This window comes from Podarcis bocagei (assembly GCF_964188305.1).
Source record: "Podarcis bocagei genome assembly, chromosome: 10".
In the NCBI taxonomy this organism is placed as follows: Eukaryota; Metazoa; Chordata; class Lepidosauria; order Squamata; family Lacertidae; genus Podarcis; species Podarcis bocagei.
Window position 1 is genome coordinate 54,386,167 of NC_138135.1, and position 20,432 is coordinate 54,406,598.

Sequence of the window (20,432 nt, forward strand, 5' to 3'; positions counted from 1 at the left end):
TACACATCAGAAACCTGCAATGGTCAAAATTAACAAAAAACCATTTGATTAGATCCAGAATACCTTTTTCTAAAAGCAGAAGAGTTCCTAACATTCGTGAAAGAGACTGAAATCTGAAGGAAGGTGGGAGGAGAGGACCAATGTTCCCCATCTCCACGGAACGTCTCACATTCTTCTGACATTTTCCATAAAGAAAATTCATTTTGTTATGCCATGAGACAGCACCAATACATCATAACCAATTAGCATTTCACAACTGATACATAAGTGCATGCTTTCCAGTTCTGCCTTCTCCATTCATTTTACAGTGGACCCTCTAGTTACGTACCGTTCTGGATACGTAACATTCGGGTTACAAACATGGCAAACCCGGAAGTGTATACTTCCTGGTTTCGTCGTACGTGCATGTGCAGAAGTGCTCAATCGTGCCGCGCGCATGCGCAGAAGTCCCACCTCTGCTTATGGACTTTTTGAGTTGTGGATGGACCCCTTGAGCAAATTAAATTTGTATCTGAAGGGTCCACTGTACTTGACTATTTCTATGCTGTGAAACAAGCTTTGTATGAATTGCTGGGCCGCAACTCTGAACTACAAAAAGCCTATATTAAAATTTTTGATTTCTGAAAATATAGACATGTCTCTTGTTTTAGAAATAGACTGAGTTGTAGACGAGGTTAATAATAATAATAATAATAATAATAATTTCTATGCCACCCATATGACTGGGTTGCCCCAGCCACTCTGGGTGGCTTCCAACAAATCAAAACACCACAGTAAAACATCGAACATTTATAAGCTTCCATATACAGGGCTGCTTTCAGATGTCTTCTAAAGGTTCCTTGACATCTGACGGGAGGAGGTTCCATAGAGCAGGCATGACTATCAAGATGGAGCTGCCTGGTTCCCTGCAGTCTCATTTCTCTCAATGAGGGAACCGCCAGAAAGCCCTTGGAGCTGGAGAAAAGGTTGTCCTTTTAGCACAAGGATGACCTATGCAATGGGCCTTCCTCTGCTTTCCCTGCATGCTCCCAGCATCCCCACACAAAATGAGCTCCAGAGGAATCTCCAAAACAGATGGAGAGGTTGCAGGAGGAACACGAGCAAAGGGAAGGAAGAGGAAGTCCCACTGGATGGGTGGGAGTCCTTATGCTAATGGGACAACTTTGTTGTCTATTGGGCAAGTGATAAAGAACCTGTGGCCCCCATTGAACAGTTGATTTATCCATTCATTTTCACCAGCATGTTCATTTTATTTTCCTATAACGAGAATCTGATTTGCAAGCAAATCTTTCAAGTATCAACAAAATTTCAGTACAATTTAATTCACAAGTTCAAATGATCTAAAAGAATTTCGAAGAGAGACCCCATTGTGAAATTTCAAACTTGAACTTTTATTAGTTTTCCAATATACTCGCAATGATAGCTGAATTATAACAATAACAATTAATTCCCAAATTATACAATTGCCAAAATGCCAATCAACTTCCAATTAATGCATTTTAATTAAACTGGCTCCCTGCATGGTGGTTTGGGTGCATTTCCGATCTTATATCACTGCGCTCCATAATCTTAATTAATGTTAGTTACATTTCAGGGATGAGGGTGGTGCTGTGGTCTAGGCCCTAGGCTCTGTGGTTTAGACCACAGCACCACCCGCGTCCCAGGCGCCAAGTACACCAGGGCTAAACTATATTGCCTTTCTCTCCAGCTTCCACAAGGGATAAGTTATTTCTTCTCTTCCACTAGCCTGACCCAGTTCTTATATGCAGCCAGAGTAGAAAATGACAAGCAGGTTGAAGAAAAATCTGAGGACAATCCTAACCTCACTGAGGCTGATGGAAAAAGGAAGCTATAGCACTTCTCCCCGTACGTTGTTCTCCTCTGTGTACCACGCCTCACATTGAGATGGTATCTAAATCACCTGGGCCACGTTTTGGGGACTAAATAGAATCATGCTGCAAGCCACCTGATTTTCATCCTTGTGAGCAAGAACACCTACCCTGATGTAAACAAGAGCACAGACATAGGTCATTATTTCAGGCATGCATGAGAAAAGGGTAGAGATAAGAATTCAGTGCTAAGAGAGTGACATGAGATAAGCAATTCGAAGGTGTGACATACACACACTAAGTTCCAAATCACTGTCAAGTTTTACCTTAACTTGTTAGACTAAGCAGAACTACTCAAAATTAACTTCATGGAGATTTATGCTCAGAATGCCCAAAAGGTGTTTCTGCAAATAAACATACTTTAATGATCCGATTGCTGGAAATTATGGGGATCAATTCCTACGAGTGTGAAAACAACCTCAGGGCAAAAATTTTAACATACTGTATGATTCATTGGACAAATAGCAATTATGTGGCTTGAAGCAATTATGTGAAAAGGAAAGGTTTGTTTCCCTAAGTATTCACATTTTTTAACTGGGTTTTCTTAAAGCACCTCTCAGCTTTTAACAATGTAACTGCCTTTAAAAAAATTACTGTGTGTGTCCCCAAATCTTTAGGAGCGATGAGTTATTTATGTTCACTTAAGTATAAAACAGCTTTTAAATAAGGCTTCTTGCTGCTAGGCAACAATGCCTGCTTGTAAAGTAGTGAGATTATGCAGCAGTCTTGCCATTTTCCTCAATTTATAAACAGAAAGCTGTTTAATTTATAAAATTAAAATAAGATACCCACATTTTCACAATTGAAAAACCTAACAGATAAAGTCCATTTAGGATTTACATAAATTTAAATAATTTTGTAGCCTTTCTGAATTCCATCTTTGTAAAAATATCAATTTGCTTTACTTTCCTAACATTATTATTCAAATATCTATCGCACAGCTAAAACAATCCACAGGCCAATCCCAGCTTTTTGCATACAATTTAGCTGGATGATAGGTCCCAAATAAACTCACAAAACAAGTGAATATAATGAATTTATAAATATATATGATAAAATTATGGAAATTTATTCACTGCCATATCCAGCTCTCCTGTAAATCATTTTTGCTTAGGGGTGCCATTGTATAAAATTGGCTTGTTCCTCTTATAGACTGCAAATGTAAAGGACTATGTACATTTGTTTTGTAAGAATTCTATAGAAATAAAAATGGCAAACCACATTATTATCAGCTTCTCTCTCATAAAATTCAATCATGCAAATATTTAATCAGGGACATGTGAGATTACACCATTTGACAGTATCAGCAACAGCCAATGATGCCCTCAGGTTCTGATACATATTGACTTTTCTATTACTTTAGTGGCAGATATATGCAAAGCAGGACCTTAGGGAAAAAATGACCTACTTTTCAGATCTTATAGTCCCCACTTAGTCCTTCCTGTGATAACCTGAGATTTCTCTCTAGGGGTAGATCACTGCCCAAAGCGCAGAAAAAGAAAACAAACTCAATCCTCTCACTTTCAACACGATAAACTCAGTTATAACCCTGTGAAAAGAACATCCACAGGCACACCACAGAGGACACCATCTGTCAAATACTGACTATTTAGATAGCATCTCAAAGAGAAATTAAATAAAAGATTACAGTATCCAATTCTGCAGTCCTTCATAACAAAGCAGAATCAACATTATAGAATGTTGATGCTACAGATTATACTACAAATACAAATTACATCTACAGTCGTACCTTTGGAAGTCAAACGGAATCCGTTCCAGAAGTCTGTTCAACTTCCAAAACCTTCGGAAACCAAAGCGTGGCTTCTGATTGGCTGCAGGAAGCTCCTGCAGCCAACTGGAAGTCACAGAAGCCCCGTTGGGCGTTCAGCTTCCAAAAATAGTTCGCAAACTGGAACACTCACTTCTGGATTTGCTGCGTTTGGGAGCCAAAACGTTCGAGAACTAAGCGGTTTGAAAACCAAGGTGCGACTGTATTTCCAGTGAAGTAAGCCAGTCTGGGGGAGGGACCACTGGTAAACCAATTTTTGGCTTACTGGGACAGTGCGAAAATGTAGGGTACTAGAGAGGGGCTTACACATTTGTGCAGTCCCATTAGCCATTGTTTTGCTTACTATGTCATGAGAACCAGGCCACTGAATTTGCTTTCACTTAAACATCCGTCTGCTTCTTAACTCTGTTCCTGTGGGAAATCCCATCATTTCAGGCTTTTAAGTAGGCGCTGAAAACTTCCTTCCTTTTTTCTTGATGCTCTCTCATGATTTACAGATTTTAATTGAGCTGCTGAATTTTTCATGCTTTTATTTTTAATTTTTTTTAATGTTATGGTTTTACTGCTCATTCACTTTAGAAAGTTCTTTGCGTACAGGAATCAAACGCTCCCTTCTCCTGAAAGGAAGCAGCACTTTTTTGCATAGCCCCCATGATGAGACCTTGCTCTTGCCATTTTCATACTAAAGATAATATAATTGTATCATCCAAATGACATACTCTGTAATTCAAGTTAGTAGAACCAAATGCAGCTTGTAAACAGATATAGATACCGAAGTTAAAGGAATTTTATCTCAGCTTTTCAAACTGGATAAGCAAGTCCCCAGTTACACTTCCTTTGCAACATAACAGCCCGTTATAAACTTATAGGCAATATCAAATAGAGAATAGTTTGCAAAGAAAAAATGCAGTGTTGAACTTGATACAGTAGTCTAGTCACAAAAGCAGAAAGGGGTAAATATGTTTATTGCATTTAATGTTGTCTAGATCAGGCATAGGGGACGCGGGTGGCGCTGTGGGTTAAACCACAGAACCTAGGACTTGCCAATCAGAAGGTCGGCGGTTCGAATCCCCGCAACGGCGTGAGCTCCCATTGCTCGGTCCCAGCTCCTGCCCACCTAGCAGTTCGAAAGCACGTCAAAGTGCAAGTAGATAAATAGGTACCGCTCTGGTGGGAAGGTAAATGGCATTTCCGTGTGCTGCTCTGGTTCGCCAGAAGCGGTTTAATCATGCTGGCCACATGACCCGGAAGCTGTACGCCGGCTCCCTCGGCCAATAAAGCGAGATGAGTGCCGCAACCCCAGAGTCGGCCACGACTGGACCTAATGGTCAGGGGTCCCTTTACCTTTACCTAGATCAGGCAACTTCAGCCTTTTCAAAGTCAAGGCCCACTTTTAACCCCAACATGCATTTGGAAACCCATTTCTTAACCCTTTACCATATATTCCATATATTTGCATGGTAGTAGTTCTCCTGTTGTGAACTACAGGATCAGGCTGTGACCCATCAACTGAAGACCAGTGGTCTAGATGATTAACCACTAGTGCTCTTAGTATTGTGCTGCCTCCTCTTCCAACCTGCAGAAACAGCTTGCTGGGTGGGGCAGATCTGCTGTGCTAGCTTCCAGCAGATGGGTCACTGTTGCTTAGTGGGAGAGGCAGCAGGAAGGTTGATGTTGTGCAAATGCAACAGCAGGAGCACCAGACCTCCCCATCACCTTACCCCTCCCAGTAAGCACCTGGCCAGTACACTATCATAGCTACTTCCTCCCATCTGGAAAGCCTCTTCTGCCAACCTGGCAACTTCCCCCACCTTTCAGTCTTTTCCACAAGGGGCTTTGTGTAATAGCAACTCTCAAGCTGCATGATATATTTTGCCATTCATTCTTTATTTGCTGCTGCATATCAAGAGCACTGACAGCTCCAGGTTTTCTGGGGCCCTTAGGAAGGACTCTTTCAGTGGATTCACTTTCCAGAGTGAGCTTCTTCCTCTGAGCTCATTCATTTGTTCTATTCCTCTGAGCCCAGTCTGCACCACTGCCCAGAAAGGCGGGCAAGATGAGCATAGGATGCTCTATTTCCATGATCTCAGAAAAAGTGTGAACAGCCAGAGGAAGAGGAGGAGAGGAAGAGGTGGCCTGCTAGACTGGGGACCTGGGCAAGTGCCTAACAATGACAATCCCTGACACCAACCCTGAACAAGAGAAAGTATTTTCAATCCTTTCTTCTTTCAAAAACTACTTCTGAAAAGCTGCAGAGGCAACCACCCACTCCTCAGCTGGTGTGGATGAGCACATAAAGTTCTATGGCCTTATGGCTGTTTATATCTTCCCTTCACCCTTTGGGGGGGGGGGAGGACAAATTGATGCTTTTCCCAAAGAGGAAACACAACAAGAACTTGTCTCTCAAAGACAATATTGTAGTATGAGGCAAGGGAGTAATTTCCTTACCCGAATCCTCTGCCAATTCCCAAGTAGCATTACTTACAAGTCTTACTTCTTTGGGCATTTGAAGAGGAAGCACCTGCCAATTTCTACTGGGTAAATAAAAACAGCACAGAAATGCAGCTTTGTATAGGAAACTCAAATTATGGGAAACAGTTTTTAAGAACAGCAAAAAAAAAAAGCAAAATCAACCAACCCTCTTAAAAAATCACATGGGCATATATAGGATATTTACTGCAGAACATTGCCCTAATAGCTACAAAGAAGCAATGATCTAAAAAAGGATCCAAAATTAAATCTGTCTTACCACTGGTAGTTGATAACTCATTCACATTGAAAATTCATATTTAGCTACGACTATATGTTAGCAGAAATTAGTCCGAGTGGGGTTTTGTTTTGTTTTGTAAACCAACATTTATTTGTACTTTTTGGCAAATTTATAGTTGCCTCCAGCTTAGATAAACAGTTGCTGCTTTGCTTAGATAGCTTCAACCCTCTGATTAATATAAGAATTGACTCCAGATCATGTCCTCTATCACAGTTAGGCTGAGGCATTTAAGGCAAAATATTCCTCCTGCTCTCCTCTGCTGTACACTACTATACTATACTATACTATACTATACTATACTATACTATACTATACTAAACTAGTGGGAAACTTGTGGCCCTCCAGATGGCATTGGGCCACAACTCCCATTTTTCCCTGATTGTGAGCTTCCCACAAACACCTGGTCACTTTGTGGATGCTCAGTTAGTTGCTCCTTTAGCATCTTCTTCCAGCAAGGCTCTTCTTATTTTCTGTGGGATTGTTGTGGATAGTAGGAGAGGATATATTGATTAAATATTATCCTTCCTCAGTCACGCTAGTGAGTCAGTAGCAGAGTACATACTCCAATATATTGCAGGAAGCTAGTTAGTAGATTCGTTTGAATCTACTTAAGCAATCCAATCTGGCTTGTCCAGATTGGGTTTTGTTCCTGGTAAATCCCCTTTGTTCACTCTTAAAAAGAATAAAGACACAACAGTCTTCTTTAAAAGTAATAAAAAGTTTACTTACATTCAGTTCACAGTAGGTTCCCCGAAGGCAGACTTTAGCTTGTAGTTACAGAATAGAGTTTGAGTTCATCCCATATGGGGATTGAGCCCATGTGCTGCTGGCTAAGAGCCAGCAGACAGCAAAAGCATTGAGATCAAGAGTCAAAGAGGAAGATGGCTGCATGACTGGCCCTTTTACAGGGTCTCACAGGGTCACACCCATCTACCTGATCACACGCAGGGGGAGGATGCTCCAGACCAGGTGTGACAGGAAGTCCTCCTGGCTGGAGTAACATCCCCCTTTGTGCCCACTCTGGGCAAACAGGAAGTGTTGTACTTGACTGCTTATAGTAGATAGGTAGCCGTGTTGGTCTGCCATAGTCAAAATAAAAAAATTCCTTCCAGTAGCACCTTAAAGACCAACTAAGTTAGTTCTTGGTATGAGCTTTCGTGTGCATGCACACTTCTTCAGATGACTGCTTATGTTACATCCTACATTTTTCAGCTAGCAGGGCCAATAAATCCTTCACTTAAATCCTCTCCGGGTGGGGCAAACAGCAATCTGAAGAGCTGTTGCCTGAACATGTGTTCAGCAATGTGTTCTAGCACATTATATTTTATTTTATTATTATTATCATTATTTTGGATGGCACTTGTGGGATATAATACTAAGTATAATTACAATGACGCACGTCCACCTGATGGTCCATGTTCATGACTGGGCAATTAAAGGAATGGCCAGACACTAATATTCTCTAAATGCCAAACATTTAAAACCCAACATTCCTAAGAGCTTTGGAAGCTAAATTTCCAAGGTTTAAATGCAAGAAAATAGCCACCAGTCCAGCCTTCACTAACCTTATATAGATATGTTGATTGTGGCTGAGAAGAGTTGCATTCAAAAACCTCTGGAGGTTACCAGGTTGAGGAAGTCCAAACTATTGACTATGGACCTAATGTTAATGCTCCATCTCTCATCTCTATGTTGCAACTGCCTGCCTAATTTACTTTCAGATGGATTTGAGGTCATAAAGGCAAGGTTGCAGAAGCTTCCAAGTTCCTCCAATCTGCTCCTAGACTCTAAAACCTAAAACAACCATCATGCGCAAAACCCTTTAAAACTGTTCACAAACCCTGTTCTTATCCTGACTTACCATTTTGTTTGAAGGGTGTGAAAAAAGGAATAATTATCCAGCTGTGCACACTTAATGCTGATATAATTCTAAATGGTAAATTGCAGCAACTCAGCACAGCAAAGTACACTGACATTGGAGGCCTCTGTAGCAAGATTCATCAAGAGAAAACCTGTCAAGGAATAGAGCTCATCACTTCCTTTGAATTCTTCAATATAATATGCCAACACAGTGCAGGTTTGTATAGATCAACCACACTTAAGGAACAGGGTCAGCTGCTTGCAAAATTCCCAAGAACATTTGACAATGTGAGAGTATGAATGGAATTGAAACAGCTGTGCTGGATCACAAACCCCGGGCTGTTTCAGTTACAAACCTTTCTTTATGCTTTTAAACGTGTGCAGTATTCAGAGAAATGTGTAATATGTCCTCATTTCAAGTAGTATGCTTCAATCACATTCAGTTTGCCTTTTGCTCCACCCCATCCTTATAATGAAGTACAGATCAGTCTCTCCATTTCTGTTGCTTTGCTTATCACAATAATAAGGTTTTGAAAAGGAAAACATATATATTGTAAAGCAGAAACATTATAATAGGTTCTGTTTGGACTTCTGAAAGAGAAAAAATACCCTTAAAATCAGCTCCTCCTTAAAAATGCAGATATGTATACATATTTACCCCTCATCATTAAAAATACAGAGATCTAGACCAGGGGTCAGCAACCTTTTTCAGCCGTGGGCCAGTCCACTGTCCCTCAGACTATGTGGTGGGCCAGACTATATTTTGAAAAATAAATAAATGAACGAATTCCTATGCTCCACAAATAACCCAGAGATGCATTTTAAATAAAAGCACACATTCTACTCATGTAAAAACACGCTGACTCCTGGACTGTCCGTGGGCCGGATTGAGAAGGCAATTGGGCTGCATCCGGCCCCCGGGCCTTAGGTTGCCTGCCTCTGATCTAGACGCACTGCTGAGTTCAGTGGCACTTACTCCCTAGTAAGTGTGTTTAGGATTACAAACTTAATGACCAGTTTCTCCTAAAGGCTATTCATTATGCAAATTCAATAAAACTCCCCTGACATATGCTGCAATTTACAAGTCTAACCCAGTGTGTCCTTTATACAATTAGGAGCAGCTCACTGCTATAGTTGCAAACATTTCTAATCTCTTATGGAATGTCATAATCTAGGGCGGCCATATTTAAAAAAGTGAAAATCTGGACACACAAAGACATTTTTGAGCTATTTTTAAAAGAAAATTCACCAAATTCTAAACTTCTGACATGGGTTGCCATATGTCCGGATCTTCCTGGACATTCCAACAATTTCTGCCCAGACACTGTTTCCAACAGCCAAATCTCAGCTACGTCCAGGAAATTCCCGGTGTATGGCAACCCTACATAATCTTCCACAGGAAGTTCACTGAAGGGAAGGGAAGATTGCAAGATTGCTAGATGGTCAACTGTCCTACCAGTTTCTAGATTGGTAACTGTATGATTCAGTTGCAACAAATGATATACAGTGGTACCTCGGTTTACAAACGTAATCCGTTCTGAAAGTCCGTTCTTAAACCAAAACCGTTCTTAAACCGAGGCTCACTTTCCCTAATGAGGCCTCCCGCTGTTGGTGCCCTTCCACCATTTGGATTCCATTCTTAGACCAAGGTAAAGTTCTCAAACCGGGACACTATTTCCGATTTTGCGGAGTTTGTAAACCCAATCGTTCTTAAACCAGACTGTTCTTAAACCGAGGTACCACTGCATTGTGATACCTTATACTTTTAAGTTCACAGCAAGCCCCTTAAAGGCAGTGGCACTCACTGGTGCTGACAGGGAGCACTACTTGCAAAGAGACAATTGGGAGTTCACTTTGAACTCTGGGATGTAGCTGCCTCCATACCTGTTGCAACTCACAGGCTAAGCTTTCACACCTTGCAGATAAATATTATATAACTTACTACTGGACCAGATCAAACAGCAGCAATGGACACACCTATAGATTCTGTTCATAAAAATTGGCTGTCCTACAGACATCCTACTTAGTTACTGTGAAGTTTTAAATTGCCAAGCGGCTAGACAAAAGCTATCGTATCCTTTTCCCGTGTCTTAAAAATTGATATGCAGAAATTGGCATAGACCTCTTTACAGCAGGGCAATAAACAGAGCCACCCCAAGTCATTTTGGCACCTGAGACAAACCACAGAAAGGTGCTTTTCCCCACCAGGGGAAGAAGGAGTCAGTGAAGATCTACATCAGGAACAAGGTGAAAGGGGAGTCAAATCAACCTTACCTGATGGTTAGAGTGGGAATCGAAGACCATAAAGGGAGATTTGCCTAATAGCGATCTTAGGAAGCAGACAAATATGCTTTTATTTTCCCAAGCATTCATTTATTAAAATTATATGCTGATTTTATGATGTTTAATATTGCCATGGTCTTACTATATTTGTTTTATTTTTATTTATTTTTGAAGGGCAGCATATAAACTTTAAAAATAAAACCAGCCAAGGTTAAATAAAAATAAAGATGGAATGAGAGATTTGGCAAGAGGGCTCGTACTATGACATGATACAACTTTATCACACAAACAAACTGTATCCGATATAGTTCTTAATTAACTGCAAACAGTAATGATAGTTTCAGAAGTAACCAGGACTGGAATACATAGGAACTATACATAAGAACACATTAACTGTATTTACAGGAAAGAGGGTGGAGTTATACATCAAGATCACAATTTGTGGTGAAGAAATAAAATCTGTTAGAGCAAGCAGAGATTATTTATTTAAGAGAAAAATGGCTCTAGTATCAGCAGCTCATTCAAAGTAAGTGCAAGAAGTAATGGCTCTGAGATGTCTATTTATAACTATTAAAAATGGAAAACCCAAGGAATTCCCTTGAAAGCTGCGGCAACAAAGCATTACATTAATGGAACTGCATACACTAAATTAAAGCCATAAAATCTTCTACTCCTGTCTCAATTGGGAATATGACAGAAGAATATTCTTGAAAAATACCAGAACCCATTTGGTTTCTGGTCTGGGAAGCCTAGTGGATCCCACAGGATCCCACCTTCTCTACAAAACAAGTTTAAGTCATCATAGTAGCATAGTATTTGTATGGTGCTTTAGAATATTCCAAACACACAACATGATTGTGTGTGATTGGTGACTGTTATTATCCCCAAACTGAGATTGGAAAAGGTCAAGGCTGGCCTTCCAAGACCACCAAGTGAGATGATGCTAAAGGTGATATCCAATTTAGGAGTTTATGGCTCATGCCCTGTGCTTCGCTTATTGTTGCATCAAGATTTCAACTTATCTAAACCTCAACAATATCCCTTTAGGCTTTAGCACTGAGCTTCAAATCTTCCAAAATATCTAAGAGTCATTGGCTGTATGACTGAACACTTAAAACCCAAACTAGGTGGATCTTTTTGTTATCTGTTAATATCATGGGACTTTACAAGGGCAAATCCTTTTCACGCTTCTCTTCTTCCTGCCTCCAGTTTATCTGGGCATCATAGCAAAACTAAGAACTTATTCTCCAAGTAGGTGACCTCTTAAGAATGATGTTCAGGGGGGCTAGCTATAAGATATTCAATGCTGATAACCCCTGAAGAAGTATGATAAAGAGTGTTAGACCTGGGATAAGAGGGGCCTAGGTTTAAATCTTACCAGATGTCCTTTTGGCATCTCCCATCCTATACTATCTCACAAAGCTGCTATAAGGGTAAAAACTCGGAGAAACTAATGTGCAGTTGTACCTCGGGTTACAGACGCTTCAGGTTACAGACTCCACTAACCCAGAAATAGTATCTTGGGTTAAGAACTTTGCTTCAGTATGAGAACAGAAATTGCACAGAGGTGGTGTGGCGGCAACGGAAGGCCCCATTAGCTAAAGTCAGGTTAAGAACAGTTTCAGGTTAAGAACGGACCTCCAGAATGAATTAAGTTCTTAACCTGAGGTACCACTGTACGTCATTCCAAGCACAAGATACAAATGCAAAAGACAGAATGAGTTTTGTGGGAAGTTCCCTCTGAAACCATCTATCCCAGACAGGCCGTCATATGAGCAGAGAAGACACAGATTGAGATGCCACTCACTCCGAAATGCACAGAAGTAATACCCAAGCAGTTATAGTGGTGTGCTCAGGAGAACCAACTCTCCCTCTAATCTCATTACAATCAAATCATGGTGATGTGTGTGGGGTAGACTTGTGCTAGTGGGCTGAAAGTTGCATGCAAAAACCACACTCATGTATTCAGTGTTAATTAACACAATCAGAAAAAGTATAACACCTTAATTCCACATTCAAATCAGTTTTGGTTAGACTCCCACCCCCAGTTTGCGTACCTGCATGCATTGGAAGTGTGGAAGACAACTGCCATTCAGCTTCCATGCTTGCGAGTATACCAAGATGACTAAAAAAAATTAGCTAACTTTCATTAAGCTATCATAGGTATGGCTCCTTGGAATGCTGGGTAAAGTATGTGGGCTTTTCTTTATGATCAGTATCTATTTGCCATTTCATCCCTTTCTGTCCACTCAGATAGCTGATTAGTAAGGCCACCTTCCTTTCAACCAGTAGTTACAGTATTACTGACTTGTGCATAACCTTGCTTGTTGTTCTGTACCTGGAGAACGCTACAGTCTTGATTATACAGATGGATGGGGTGGGGGTTAAAGGAAGGGGTGCATTCATTCATTCATTTAATTTCTATCCCATCTTTCCTCCAAGGAGTTCAAGGTGGAGGACATGGTTCCCCCTCCCCATTTTATCTTCACAACAACCTTATGAGGTAGGTTGGGCTAATAGAAAGTGACTTGCTGACAGCCACCCGAGCTCCATGGCTGAGTGGGGCTTTGAACCCTGGTCTTTCAGGTCCTAGTCAAACACTCTAACCACTACACGTCACTGGCTGTCTTCATGAATGATCCTTCCTTATGGCTCTATGAGCTCATCCAATATAATGAATCCAAGGTGATCACTGTTACCTAACTTATTGGCAATTGCATAAATGGTCAAGATATGTAGGATTACATTTTCAATGTTTGCTCATTTATGGGATTCGTGTGTGTGCATTTTTTCTAGCTTGGATCTGAACATGTTCTGTTTAAAGGGCTTCCAAGTTGCAGGGCACATTATGCAGAAAATCAGAGAATTTCAAATAAACATCCGAAATGGGGTTTCCTTTTTTAAAGAAATTGAACCCCCTCCCCCCCAAAACAAATTACTTGCATAATCCTGTTAACAAAGGATTCCCTTCAATTTTTTTTAATGGCATTTCATTTAGTTATTTACTGCATTTATATACCAGATTCCTGTCAAAGCAGTTTACAATTTTAAAACACCCAAACAAACGAATGGTATAAAATGCAGAAGAGGTCCCCACCGGTGGACTGATGGTGGGAGGGAATCCCTGACCCAGGATTCCTTACTTCTCCCTTCTCTTAGGGCACACAAAAATCTTAAAGAGCCCTAGAGAATATTGGGTTTTCTGAGGTCAGAACTGTATGTAGAAGACAAAACATAGGGATTCCAGAGGAGAAAGGCAAAGAAAAACACATTGGCAACCAGCAGAAGAAGTCCCAAGTAAAGGACTCTGGATGTCTTAGTGCCTTCATATGAAAACAGCAACCTCTTGTGTGGCATAGTGTCCCCCCCCCCCCCCCGTCATTATAGCTCTAAGGTCATCATTTACTGCTTCCAACTCTTAACAGTCCATAGTCTTGACTGGAGATGAAAACAGTAATTTGGAATGGTTTTATACCGAAGCCATTCAAGCTCATTTCTACGTATTGCACTAGTATTTAGTATGAGTGTGGTGCAGCTGAAATTCAGCAGTAGCTGATTCTGGAAGCAATGTCTCTGTTCTCTCCAGCAGGTGTTACTATAATCAAGGTGAATTGCAACATATACACTGCAACATTTGCACTAACTGGCGATTTTTAAAAGAGTAACAGTAAAAGGGGGGGGAGGATAAATTTCATCTAAATGCAAATTGCAAATTATGTAAGACATATAAAACGTTGGACACACAAAAAAAGTGAGTCAGAGACCAAACCTGCCTTCTGGAATGCAAGCAGCCTCTACACAAGATGCCTGCAGAACCACCACAGCAGTACCAAAATGGATGTGCGAATTACATTAATGCTGCATTATTCATTTATATACCAGAGGATATCATAGACATTGAAGAGAACTGCATTCCTTGTATTAGGCTCCTTCAAGTCAACTATTTCTGTGCCAGCCCAGGCCAATTTTATGTAACAGGATTTTAAAAAATAAAGTTTATGTTGAATTACATGACCCAGTTCCTGCTTTGTATATGCAACTCCTTTAGGGTTGAAATGTTAACAGCAGCAATGAGTATGTGTTGAAGATTCCCTTCAGGGATGGTAGCAATAACAATTCGAACAGCCCATTTCATCTGCCTTGCCACTCATTTTACCAATTTCTTTAATACACCTTTCATTGTATCCTCTAACACTGGTTAACGAACCCTTTCATACCAACCTGCCTCCTATCAAACAAATATTGTCCCAATGGATCATTTCCTTACAGGGGTGAAAATCCTAAGCCAGTTTCCTGCTGGGTCTCCCCAGTAAACACACCCTTGAGTTCAGACCTAGTAAATTAACAACTAATTAGGAATGCTTGTGTGAACATCACCCCCCCCCACACACACACACACTGAAAATGTCACCCCTGGGCGGGCATGGATCTTTTACGAGACCCAGCTTAAAGGATCTCCCGTCTCTTTTCTCCTTGGTTTTTCCCTGTCTGCAGCAGCAGATCTCCACAAGGTGCTCCTAAAAAGCTGTGGCGCAATTGAGAAAACGGGAAAGCTCAGAAAGAAAGAAAGAAAAAATCATTCCTGCCATCTGCACCGGCAACATGGATTTTGCCCCCCCCCCCATCATCACAGCCCGTGCAAAAAAGGAAAAAGGAGCAGCCGCCAAATGCGTTTCACCACTGAAGTGGCTGGAACTGGGAGGGTGGAATGGAAAGGTGAGAATCGCCTCTCTTTAACTTCTGATATTCCAAGACGGAAAGGTGGGAAGCGCGGGGGGTGGGGTGGGGAGTGGGGGTGGGAGATGCATTGGGGAAAGCAAGAGAAATATATTGGCCAACTACATTGGATGAGGCAGCGTATAATCTCAGAGCAACGTCTTTCCCCCACCCCAAACCGGCTGCGTCCTTCTAGCCGAGCTAATTGCTCTGGGTATTGCAGCGCTGCTGCTGCTGCTGCTGCTAAATCGAGCGGGCTGCTTGGGCTGCGGAGCTTCCCAGAGGAAACTTGCCTCATCCTTCTGTTGCGCGCGCGGCGGCGGCGGCAACTCGGCCAGCTTCTGCCTCCCCATAAGAGGGCGACTGGAAACGACCCATAAACCTGGGGACGCTTTTGGAGGCGCGCACATCTCCTTCCTCAGAGCGACACTCCCTCAGAAAAGCTCGCGGCGGCAGGCAGCAGCCCCCTCCCCCCAATCTATCCAGCCCCCCCTCACTCCACTCGCCACCCAGCTCTTCGAAATCTCCCTCGGTGCGGATAACAAGAAGAAGCCAAGTCCTACCTGTGCGGGGACCGCGCTGCTGAGGGGAAGACGCGCGCGAGGTGCGGCGAGCGGGAGGGGGCTGCGCAGCTGGAGGTTTCCCGCGTTCAGCCGCAAGCACCTGGGAGCGCCCTGCCCTGCTTGGCTAGGCTTGCCTTGGCTAGGCTTGGCTGCCTTGCCCCCTGCGCGCGCGCCCACCTCCCTCCCTTCTCCTCAGCGAAGTCCACCCCAAAAAACGCCTTGACAGTTGCCCGCCTTTGCCTGAGGGGGCTGTGGGCGAACCGAGCTGATTGGGGCAAGAGCGGGAGGGGGGCCGGGGGGCGGTGGCGGAGCGCGAGAGCGCCGGGCAGCGATTGGACGCGGGTGATGTCACTCTCGAGCCTGGCAACGAGGGAAACGTTGCTGGGTCAGGGAAGGGCTTCGTCGGGTTGGGAAAGCGGCGGCAGCCTCACAGCTGCAAAGGAGCCGCGGGCGCGGAAGGAGGCGTGTGGCGGCGGCGGCGGGCGGAGAGGGTGGGTGGGGGACTCTCCGCGGCGACACCCCGGAGAACGACGAGGCAGCGCCCACCCGCCCATCTATTCGCGGTGACACATTACTGCAGGTGCAAAGGCGGCGCGCGGCAGCCTTGGCTCCGCCCCCCTGGCGCGGGCACAGACCCCTCGCACATGCCCAGTACCCAAATTGAAGCCCGACTGAAGCTCATGCCCTACCCGGAGTTCCCTGGGCGCTCTTACCTGCGCCAGTAGCTTCTAAGGATAAGGGCGAAAGGATGCTGCTGTCTGTGTAGGTGCTGCTGAGAGATTTTGAAACGAGGGTCCAGGGAGTGATGCTCAGCGGAACAGCAGATTTAGGAGCGGGATGACGAAGAAGGGTTGGTTATTGGGGGGGGGGGAGAGGCTTCAGGAGGTGAGAGCAGGGCCAGGCAAATGAGGATGCCCAGAGGAGACAAGAAGGCAAGTGTGGGTGAGTGGGAGTTAACCTGGCATATCATTATGCAACCACTCGGGGAAATTCCACAGTCTGCAGGAAAGTCCGGTTCCGCCCCATTCCCAAAACACCCTACCCCTTCTAAGGACAGGATTCCATGAATCTGGGCAAAAATATATCATAGCATCAAGGCATTCCAGATTCTCTTCTCTTCCAGAGAAATGTATGCCCCTAGTGGCACACACACACACAGTCATAATACTAAACGCACATTTAGCATGCGGGGCGATTAAAAATAAATAAATGCAAACCCGCATTTAATGTGTGCTTTGCCCCACATTTGCCATCTGTAAGCTCCACTGACACCCAAACCAGTTAATCTTCTCTCAACCTTAGAGGGATTCACAACCAGAACTCTTTTAATGGTATCTAATTTGTACATTTTCATAATGTGGATATTAAGCGTGGTTTTCTTTCACCGTTTAGAAGTGGTTGATTTCAACAGAAAGACAACACTGCAGTAGCAACAACAGCAACATATAGGTTCAGATTCCATAGCTACCCTGTGGCAAGAGGGCTCTCTTCCCACATCCTAGAGCAGGGATGGAGAACCCTGTGGCCCTCCAGATGTTGTTGGGACTCCAGCTCCCACAATTCCAGACTCTGACCATTGGCAATGCTGGTTGAGGCTGATGGGAGATGGAGTTCAGCAAAATCTGGTAGACTAACTGCTCCATCCTAGAGAAATAGAGGTAGTAGCACTGCATGCTTCTAATTATTCTTTTGGAAATTTAGGGCTCACCTGTATTGTCTGACCCATTAAAACATTTCTCTATATCAAATATGGTTGTGCCAAGGTATAAAATAAACACAGTTAGCTTATTCCTTTTACACAAGTTCTATACCCAGCCTTCAGTTACCACAAAGAAATGTCACAGATTCTCTGACTTGGATTCCAGTCCAAACCTTTTAGATATCAGAATGAGCCAGACATGCAAGGACCACTTTTTGCATTCACTCCCTGAATCCAGTCCTTGCACTGCCATAGAAGTATATCTGGTGCTTGGGAGTGGTGACAAAAATATATCCAGGGATCTGGCTTATTATTTAAGATTTGAGAATAGTACATAGCCATGACCTCCCCCCACCCCAAACTTCAGCATACTTCTAGCTTGCACATCCAAAAATTTTGTCCTCCAGATTTTGGCAGTCTCTTGCAAGCCTACTGATTCGGAATGTACAGACTTCACACATATTCACATTCACTGTACAGTCACTTATTTTGTGTTCTCTCTCAAGAAGGTCTCACCTTCTCAAGAAGGTCTCACCTCCTTTTGGGGAGGGAGGAGGCTGTTCTTCGCTTTTGGTATCCCTTCCTAATATTTCTTTTATTTGTAACTTTTTTTTGCAGTCTTAAGAACATAAGAGCCACCTTCTGGATCTGGATAATGGCCCATCTACTCCAGCATCTTCTTCTCACAGTGGCTAACCAGATGCCCATAGGAAGCCCATAAGCAGGACCGGAGCAAAAGAGCACTATCCCCACTTGCAATTCCCAGCAACTGGCATTTAGAGACATGTTGCCTCTCACAGTGGAGACGGCACAGCCATTGTGGCCAGTCTTCCCTTCCTAACCTATTCCACACCATCCAATTCCATTACTGAGTCATTCCATCGACTTTACCCGACTTAAAACACTCCCACGTCTCCCACCATATGAATGGATACTATGGATTTCACACAGTGTAATAATCCAAATGTGACCTCAATCCCTTTCATTGACTAGGTTCTTGAATCTGCATTATAAGCTATGTGCCACTTAGAAATATAACTTGCATAGGCAAAACCAAATTTGATTCCAAATTCCCCAAAGAAAATGTAACCAAACTGTTTACAAAAACCGAATCCATACTTTTTCATAGCCGCAGATTTAGATTGTGCCACAAACCCCCAACTTCAATTAAATTACCAAATCATGAAGCAAGCAAGAAGCAAACCCCAGACTGAAATGGTGCCAAGAAATGACCAAACCGCCTTTCACAAATGTGCTTAAAGTAGAATCTTTTGTCCTATTTTATTGCTTTGTAAATGGGAAAGCTATCACTGAATTTTTGCCAGACCATTTACCCTTTCTGATTTGTAGTAAGAGGAGTTTTTTAAATAGCCAGTGACTTCTGTAAGCCTTGTGCACATCTATGTGAATTTCTCTGTGGAAGTGCAGCCCTGAAGCACAGCTGTAACTTCTTGACTGTGAATGTGCCAACTAATGTGTGGATATATGCAAGTTTATTCTGCAGCAAAATGTTCACTGTGGGCATGCATGTTACAGGCAAAGAGAAGGTGGAAAATAATGGGAGTGTACTTTCACAGAAGCACCAAAGCATAGCACACACAAAAATGCTCCCTCGACTGGTTTTTTAGATGAAAACTTTAAGGTAGGTGTTTTCTGAAAGGGTGCCTCCTGTTTTCCCCTTCAAATATTCCAGGAAAGTGGTCACTTTCTGTAGACTGTGTCATACCTAAGCCAATATAATATAATATAATATAATATAATATAATATAATATAATGAATGTGGAACATTTTCTGTGAATGTTCTGCACTCGGAAGATTTCATTGCCAGGACTTAAGATGGCTGACACAAATATTATAAGGCTGGTATCTCCCCCCTCCTTTTTTTGCTATCACTTGTGTGATAGTGACTTTCTCTGCACTGCGTACTATCATGCCTCCCTCCCAATCTGTTAGCATAACCCAAACAGTTTCTCCGTCTCTTCAGAATGAGGACTAGTTCGAGAAGCACAAAAGGCACACAAGCAGGCAACACACAGGGCATTGTGTGCTCAGAATAATGATCTGCCATTTACAATATACGTCATGCCCACACTGCACTCCAGCTATTTCTGCAGAGATCGCTGTAATTCTATAGACAATTATGGACAGAGACCACATGCCACCCTCATGCATATTTTAGAGTGCACTTACTTGTCTGCTAGGAAGGATCCTGAAAGGAGTAGATATAGTCCATTGAGAGGCGAGTCCTGCATAGGAAACATGTGGATCTGTCTATCCAGCACTAGCTGGAGGACAGCAGCTCAAAGCAGTAACCTTTTTACACATCCTATAGCAAATCTATTCACATGCTCCACTCCACATGAGACTGGAAAGGGGGTCATATGCTTCTTCTCCCTTTTTTACTGCAAAAAACAACAAAAAAAACCAGAGACGCAAGCCAGCAGTTGCTTTATTCATGCCACACAATCACTGCAATCTTCCAGAGGATTAATAAGATTAGAAGCCCCTATTGTTTCGCTAATGGTTGTTTATTTGAAAGGGGGACTTTGCTTGTAAACAGGGAGACAGAGCCATGTGTTACTCTTCCTCCTTGGGTTACCTCAAAGCATAGCTGAAGGCGAAAGAGCAGGCAGTCATTCCTCTTAAGTGTAGATAATACATGTTGAAACAATTAATATTCGTTGCGACTTTGCTTTGAAGGTCAGATCTGATTTAAAAACACTCTCAATATATATTGCCTTTTTTGTGGCGCTGTGGGTTAAATCACAGAGCCTAGGACTTGCCGATCAGAAGGTCAGTGGTTTGAATCCCCATGATGGGGTGAGCTCCCGTTGCTCGGTCCCAGCTCCTGCCAACCTAGCA

The 20,432-nt window shown here is 42.8% G+C and overlaps 1 protein-coding gene across 2 annotated transcripts in view; it reads right to left on the minus strand.

The window, feature by feature from the left end:
- Positions 1 to 16,060, minus strand: part of CNTN1 (contactin 1) — a 154,661-nt gene extending 138,601 nt beyond the window's left edge. For both annotated transcript variants that reach the window (XM_081211505.1, XM_081211504.1), the window contains exon 1: positions 15,871 to 16,060. The gene's annotated coding sequence lies outside the window, so the exon portion shown is untranslated. The remainder of the gene's footprint in view (positions 1 to 15,870) is intronic.
- Between the last annotated feature and the right edge of the window lie 4,372 nt (positions 16,061 to 20,432).